We start from the raw sequence: 7,900 nt of genomic DNA on the forward strand, positions 1-7,900 counted from the left end.
CCTCGCGGAGCGGACATGTGCAGGCTGGGCTAGGAGCCGCCGCCTCGCCCCCAGCCCGCGATGTCGTCGGCGCCCTCCGCCTGCACTTGCCTGTGAGCGCCCGTCCGTCCGTCCGTCTGTCTGTCTATCTGTCCGTCCGTCCGTCTGTCTGTCTGTGTGTCCGTCCGTCCGTCGCGGCGCGCGCGGGGGCCCCGGGGCTCGCCCGGCCCCGGCGCCCGTCCCGCTGACCGCTCCCCTCCGTCTCTCTCCGCAGGTGTTTCCACGTCCTGCTGCTGTGCTGCCAGGTCCAGGTAGGTACGTGGGGCCGCGCCGACCCCCTCGCGCGGGCCGCGCCCCCCGCCCGCGCCCCACCCCTCGCGGGCGCTCGGCCCAGTGCACCTGTTCCCGGGGCGCCCGGGGGCGGCTCCGAGCGCGCCCTGCGCCGCCGCCGCCGCCCTGTGGGCACCGACGGGTCCGGCTCCGGTGACACGGGGTGCGGTGCGGTGCGGTGCGGACGCTGCAGCCTGGCACGCGCTCGCCGCCCGCCCGCCGAGACCCCGGAGCTCAGCCCGTGCCAGGCGCGCCCGGCTCCCCGCTTCCCTTCCCGGAGGACTTGGGACCCAAGGGTCTCTCTCTCTCTCCCCGTCCCCTTCTCCTCTCCCTGCGCCCAGAGCTTTCAAACAAAAAGGCGCTTCGGGGCGGCGTGGGTTTCGAGTCCAGGGAGGAAGGACTCTGGTGTTTTGCTTGCTGCATTGAGAGAAAGAGAGAAGGAGAAAAAGAACGAGAGATGGAGAGAGGGGGGGAGACTAGGGAGAGGGAGGAGAAACACAGGAGAGGGGGGAGAAGGAGAGAGAGAGAGAGAGAGAGAGAGAGAGAGAGAGAGAGAGAGAGAGAGAGAGAGAGAGAGAGAGAGAGAGAGAGAGAGAGCAGGATAGAGGAGAGGGAGCAGAGGCAGCGTGGTGCCTGGGCCAAGGCAAGGGGTCATGGCCGGCCCAAGACTCCCAAAGTTGTGGGCTCAGCACGCCCCGGCCCAAGGTGATGGAGCCTCGCCTCGCCTCGCCTCGCCTGCTCCCTGCTCGCTCTCTCTCGCTCCTCGCTCGCTCTCGTGAATTGGAAGAGGGCTTGGCGCTCAGCCTGGAAAGCACTTGCTAAAATCTGATCTGTTACTTCAGCAGCTCTCAGACTCGGGAAGGTCTTGGCACGCAGACAGTTGGAACGCTGGGGCTGGAAGCCGTGGAAATGAAGGGAAGGGAGGGTGGAGGGAGGAGAGGCAGAGGGAGTCCACTGCAGCCCCATTAGAACCAGGCCTGGGCAGCCGAGCAGCAGCATGGCAGGCAGCAGGGCGGGGGAGGGAAGGGAAGTGTCAGCTGCCCTCACAGCCCCCCCAGATCTGCCAGGGAGGGGCGTTGGGGATCTGGACTGGGAGCAAAAGACTGCGATCATCCCTTCCCCTCGGAGCACGGACGATTAATCGTCTTCTCTGACTATCCATGCCAAGGGGTGCTTGCTCAAGGGGCAAACTCCAGGGCTCCGTGAGGTGCTCAAAGAGAAGCTCTGGGTTCTCGACTCTAGTAAGTGGGGTGTGTTTCTGTGCCTGTGCACAGTGTGTCTGTGTGTGTCTTTGTATGCATCTGGGTGTGTATACAGATAGGTGTGTGTCGGTGTGTCTCTGTGTCTCTGTGACTATATTTCTGTCTATGTGTTGTCTTTGTGTATCTCTGATATATATGTGTATCTCTGTGTGTTTGTGTGCATCTGTGTGTATGACCACTCACACACCCAGCTACCCTCTGCAATGTTCGGGGCTATATGACTCCTCTGTTTTCATCCCCCATTCTGGAAGAGGATTGTTACCCTTAAGGTGGGCATAGAGCTGGGGGCCGCTCCCCGGGACACCGGGCTGGGCTGGTCAGGCCTTGGCCCCCTGCGGCTGGGTGAATCGATATGACTGGAGTCAGTAACTTGACACTGGCTGTTTGCCAAAGCAGATGTGACCCTGTGTGGGGTGGGGGAGGGGCTAGGGAGGATTGGGGTCTGCCTGGGGTCTGCCTGAGAGGCCAGTGCCAGGCATGGCCTGCTGGCTTGCAGCTGAGTCCCCATCCAGGGGCCAGGCGCCAGGGTCACCGTGGGATTCTGCTCATGTGGCCTAGGGAAGAGGGCTCTTCCGGAGTGTCGATCTGGGAGGGGCAATGACATTGGCACAGGGGGAGGGAAGTCCCAGCATTTGGGGTGACAGAGACAGACACTTGATACTCGCTGAGCTGGGGCCCCCAGCAGAGTGGAGTGGAGTGGGGTGGAGTGGGGTGGAGGCAGCTGAGTGATCCCCGGTGCTCACTAAGAGCTGATGATGGAGCAATCTGGACTCCTCTTGGCTGGAGCTGGAGCTGGAGACAGGCTCTGGGGAAGAGCTGGGTGGTCCATGTGGGGGTTTGACTTTGGAGAAGTACGAGCATCCCCTTTCCTGGCTCTCTCAGCTCTCGCTTCCTTGGCAGCCTTTCCTCGCCCAGCCTGGTTTTGCTTTTGGATCAAGGGGCGGTGGATGCACCGGGATCATGGAGAGGGATAGGGTTGTGGAGCAGGAGGTATCCCTGAAAACTTCCATGGACTAGGGTTACCGGGGAGGCTTGAATCTGGGCTGGGCTCTCAGCACTCTACAGATTTTCCCAACACATATCACAGAATCTTGAAGCTCTCATTGGTGCCCTATTTCTGCTGGGGAAAAAGATGGAGGTAGATGGGGTGTGGAGGGGCCGAAAGTTGCTATATGGATCCAGTCTGGAAGTTGAGCACTTCCTGGGTGGGGTGTGTTTCCAAGGAATTGTGAGAAGTGCTTTGGAGCAGTAGGAGTGGAGAGGGTTTATGGTGGCATCTGTGGCATGGGAAAATCACATGGCATGGGAAAATCACATGGCTTTACAGTGAGGGAACTGGATCCCCATCTGGCCTTGCCCGCTCTACACCACTGCAGATCTTAAGTGTTTGCAATTGAGAAAGGAAAGGAGTTGGCCTTGGGCTGATATCTTAGATGATGTGGGGACCCCTATAGTCCAGGAGAGTACCTTAGTCCTCTGGGGAATGGCTCCCCTCCTTTTCATTCCCCCATCTCCCTGTTTGGGGGGATAGGACATTTTAAGAGCACAGCTTTGAGGCTCTTTCTTCGCATCCATCAGCCACCAGACTTGGCATGGCCCTTCCAGTCCCTCCCCTCAGCCCTGTGTTTCCTGGTGCACATTCACGCCCAGGTCCTGCTCATCCCTCCACTTCTCCGCCCCTGGGCTGGCCATCTCAGAAGTGGGAAGCTGGGAATTTAATAAAAATCCCTTCTCCATAAGACTTGGGACCCGACGGGTCATTCAAATTGGAAGAATTTTAAAAATTTCTGAGGGGAGCAGGCAGCATGACCAGTAAATTGCTTTTCTGCACTTGGTTGGGCACCAACAATGACGGGGGGCTGGGCCGGCACCTGCGGGACATTGTCGGCCTCGTCTGCCCCAGATGCCTCAAGAGTTGGGCCAGGACCCGGTTTCCGCCCACCCTTTCCTGTCTCAAGCTGGCATGTGGTCAAGTTTGGGAATGGCCTGACTAATCCCCACACCTGGCCTCCTGGGGGAGGTCAGGACCTTTTGTGTTGACTTCTGGGGACAGAGAAGGAATGGTGTCCTCTGTGGCCGCAACAGGATGGGGAGCAATTCCAGGGCTCAGGGACCAGAAAGGGTGTTGGGGAACAAACCCTAGTCAGCTGCATGCAAGTGTTTTAGCTGCATGCAAGCTGCATGCACTATCACTCCAATTAAGAAAATCTCTGGGGCTGGAGCAGTGGCACAGTGGTAGGGCATTTGCCTTGCACACGGCTGACCTAGGACAGACCATGGTTTGATCCCCTAAAGTCCCATATGGTCCCCCAAGCCAGAAGTGGTTTCTGAAAGTGTAGCCAGGAGTAACCCCAAATGTCACTGGGTGTGGCCCAAAAACAAACAAACAAACAAAACAAACACAAGAAACTCTCTAGAGGGGCCAGAACGATAGCACAGTGTAAGGGCATTTGCTTTGCACGTGGCCAAATCTGGACGGACTCCGGTTCTATTCCTGGCATCCCATATGGTCCTCTGAGCCTGCCAGGAGTGACTTCTGAGTGAAGAGAGAGGAGTAGCCCCTGAGTGTGGCCAGGTGTGACCCAAAAACAGAAGAAAAGAAAAGAAAGATTCCTGGAGTTTCTTTTTTTTTTTTTTTTTTTTTTTGCAGGGGGCCACCCATCTGTACTCTGGAGTTATGCTGGCTCTACACTCAGGGATCATTTCTGGCAGTGCTTGGGCACCATATGGTATGCCAGGGATTGAAGCTGGGTCAGCAGTGTGCAAGATAAATACCCCACCCACTGTGCTATCACTTCAGCCCCTCTCTCATGTTTCTTCCATGACATTCCCTTCTGGGAAGTTACTTAGAGATTCGAAGTAGCACCTCGCAAGTACCACAAAGGTGTAGCACTGGCTTCTCCTCCACTTTGTACCTCTCAGCCAGACATGGCCCCTATTTTTAAAAATGAACTGGAGAGAGTACAACAGGGAAGGCACTTGCCTTGCATGTGGCCAACAAGGTTCAATTCCCAGCATCCAATGTGGTCCCCCAAGATCCTCCCAGGAGGGAGCAATTAGTGCATAGTAAGCCAAGAGTAAGCCCTAAGCACCACTAGGTGTGGCCCAAAAGCCCAAACCCAAGCAAGCAAAACCAAACTCTAACATCCCCTTAGACGGCCATTGGGCACACACTGGCATTCTTGCTGCCTGCAAGGCCAGGGGTCAGCCCTAAAACAGGGTTCAAGATCTGGTGATCTTTCTTGGTGGTTTGGAGCCACACCAGTGGTGCTGGGGGACCTTGCAGGGTGATAGGTGGACTTAGACCTTCTGCATGTCAAGCGGAAGTTCCAGCTCCTTGAACTTGCTGTCCAGCCCCAAACTCTAGTCTTCTTTCCCCTTGGTCAGGCAGACTTTTTCAGGAAGAAAAGAGAGTTTTAGAATGGTTTCTAGGGCTGGGGAGCTGGGTCCGCAGGCCCATATTGAGGTGCTCGATGAGAGCGTGTGTTGGGATCTTGTGATAGGGCCCCCAGTGGGAGGGACTGAGCCAAGCCTGAGGGTTGCTGCTTGTACACCCCCATCTCCCTGGAATGTTCTGGTCAGAATGTGTTTCAGAGTCAGAGGTGTTTGGGGGAAGGGGTGGGACCTGGGGGACTCTCTTCTCCCCTCATAGCTTTTGATTTTCCCAGCATAGAGGGGAAGGGGGCAGACCGCCAGCATTCCAGCATAACCTGTTCATAGATAAGGAGGCAAATTTTTAAAATTTCTTGTGCTTGGCACTGCCCACTGCACAGGCTGTGGGAAGCATGTCTGCTTAAAATGTGGTCTCCAGCCCACCCTGCTCGGCTCAGAGGGCATGGGGAGGGGTTGAAGAGAAATGGGGGGGGGGCTCTGACCTCACTCTGTCAGGAGAAGTTTTGAGTGTGAGGAATTCCCCCAGGGTCAACTGGTGTAGATACAACTAGAGGCAGGAATTAGATATGAGGAGAGGAGGCTGAGAGGCAGACTCACAGTTCGGGGGATGGGGGCAGGACTAGTTCCAGCACCTGCCTGTACCACAGGGTATCACTCGGTCTCACAGAGCAACCCCAGAGCTCATTTCTGCCAGTTTTGTGCTGGACCTGCACCCCACTTGCTAGGATCATGGCAGAGTCCTTGGAGCTTGGGGTGCCCAGGTGGGCTCCTTTTTTGTGTGTGACCAGGGCTCGGGGTTGGTCCTTATGTGGGCACTTGGAGCTGAGAATGGGGTTTGTTCCATTCAGGGCAGCAGGTGGGGAAATAGCTCTCAGCTTAGCCTTGGGGTTTGGGGGGAGCACTGGATATTTGGGGTTCCTGGACTCTTGACAATTATGGTGGCACTGATTGGCCATGCACTGAGTTTCAGCACCAGGACAGTGTTCCAAAGTACTCAGGGAAGAGATGGCTGACTTGGCACAGCTTGTTTTACCTCCCTCCCCATCCATTGTGGAATCTCTTGGTGCTCTCTTACATCCTTGGACCCAGAGCATCTTTCTGTTGGGGGCTCCCAGGGAGACATAGAAGCTTGCTCTCCGGCCCTAACCTCCTGCATCACATTCCTTGGCTGCCAGTTTGAACAAGTTGCTGGGCCTCTTTAATCTGGGCATCCGGATAGAGCCTCCCTCTTGGGGCTGTGGAAGGGTGGATTGTGGTCACCAGGGGAAGACCTGGGCACAAGGCCCGGCCCGGCTCCTTCTGAGTGCTAAGTAAATGTGAGCTACAGTACTGCAGCACTCTGGATGTTGTGCGCCTGCTTCTCAGCCAGCTCCTAGCTCCTGGATGTCAAAGAGACCAGAGCCGTGCCTCAGGCCCAGAGTGGTATGCAGGAAGTGGGGATGCACTCTCCTAGAGGCTCCCCTCCTGATGTCAGGTGCTGGCCTCTGGAAAACTCAGGGCCTGATTCAGGCCCAGATGTACTTGAGAGAAATCTGAGGGGTTTCTACAGGGTTGGGGACTGGGGGCCTAAAGCCCAGATATTGGATGGGAGGATCTGGCTTGAATGCTCTGGGTTTTCTTTGTGTGGGACCCCTGTGCGGTACCCAGCATTGATCCTGGGTTAGCTGCCGGAGGCCAGCCCCTTCCCAACTGTACTGTACCTCTAGCCTCTGGCTTGAATCTTGGCCCGGGAGTAAGCTGGTCGAGAAAACTGGCTCAAAGGGCCGAGTGTGGATCTACCAGCTGCAGGCCAGAGTCTGGCCCTAGTGCTACAAAACCCCTAAGCCAGAGGTCTCAAACTCAATTTCCCTGGGGGCCACAGGAGGCAAAGTCGGGGTGATCCTTAGTGCAAAGTCAGTAGTAAGCCTTGAACATTGGGGGGTGTGACCCAAACAACTAAAACAAACAAAACAAAAAAAGATTCCTCTAGGGCAGGGCCACAAAATGTTGTACAGAGGGCCGCAAATGGCCCGCGGGCCTCGAGTTTGAGACCCCTGCAAGCCCTTCCAAGAATGGCCCCCAAACCAAAATCCAAGATGGGAGCTAAAGCCAGTAAAGATGTGAACCTGTGTATGTGTGCCTACTGGGGTTGGGAAAGCAGACCAGCACCTTGGTTAGGAAGTGGGTGATAGAAATGACAGTGGCAGGCATTGCCAGTGGAAGTGTGGGCTACCCTGTATGTGGGGTTGTAACTCTCTCCCCTATTGTAGGCTCCCAGAGACAGCAGTGAAAGAGCAACTGGAGGAAGGAGACATGGAGCATGGGGCTGCAGGGGTCTGACTGCCTGTAGGGAGGATTCAGGCACATAGATTGGGATTTGTGAGCTGACTGCTGAATGGGGAGAGGCAGCAGCCCTCTCTGTGATGGCCGATCAATACATTGATAGGCTGAGCTTAATGGATAGGCTGGGGGTGGGAGAAAGGGGAGAAAGCTGGCCTGAAGGAAGGAGGGGCACCCAGCAGAGCCAAACTCAGATTCTGGGGTGGGCTGGGCCTCCCTCATCTGGCTAGCAGTGCCAGCTGGGGCAGCTCAGGGGTGGCAGAGCCAGAGCTGGTTCAGAGCTTGGCACCAGAGCTGCACAGACTGCGCCAGGCTCCCAGCCTCTGGGTGGGGCCTTCCTTTGTCACAGGCCGATCCCTGTCTCTGGACAGGCCTAGGTCAGGCGAGGAGGAAGGGGCTGGTGCCCAGAAAGACCAGCTTGGCCCGACACAGGGTGAGGGCCCCACTATGGGAACCCAGGTCGGCCTCACTCGATCTTCACAACCCTCAGAGCTGGCGGCTGGTGGCAGTGCCCGGGCCTCAGTCCAGGCTGCTCTTGAGGAAGAGTTTGGGGAGCTACAGCTTAGGGAAAGAGGAGAGGGGACCAACTCGGAGGCATCACCCTTTGGTCTGATGCT

The sequence above is a fragment of the Suncus etruscus genome, chromosome 6 (assembly GCF_024139225.1).
Source record: "Suncus etruscus isolate mSunEtr1 chromosome 6, mSunEtr1.pri.cur, whole genome shotgun sequence".
NCBI classification, from domain to species: Eukaryota; Metazoa; Chordata; class Mammalia; order Eulipotyphla; family Soricidae; genus Suncus; species Suncus etruscus.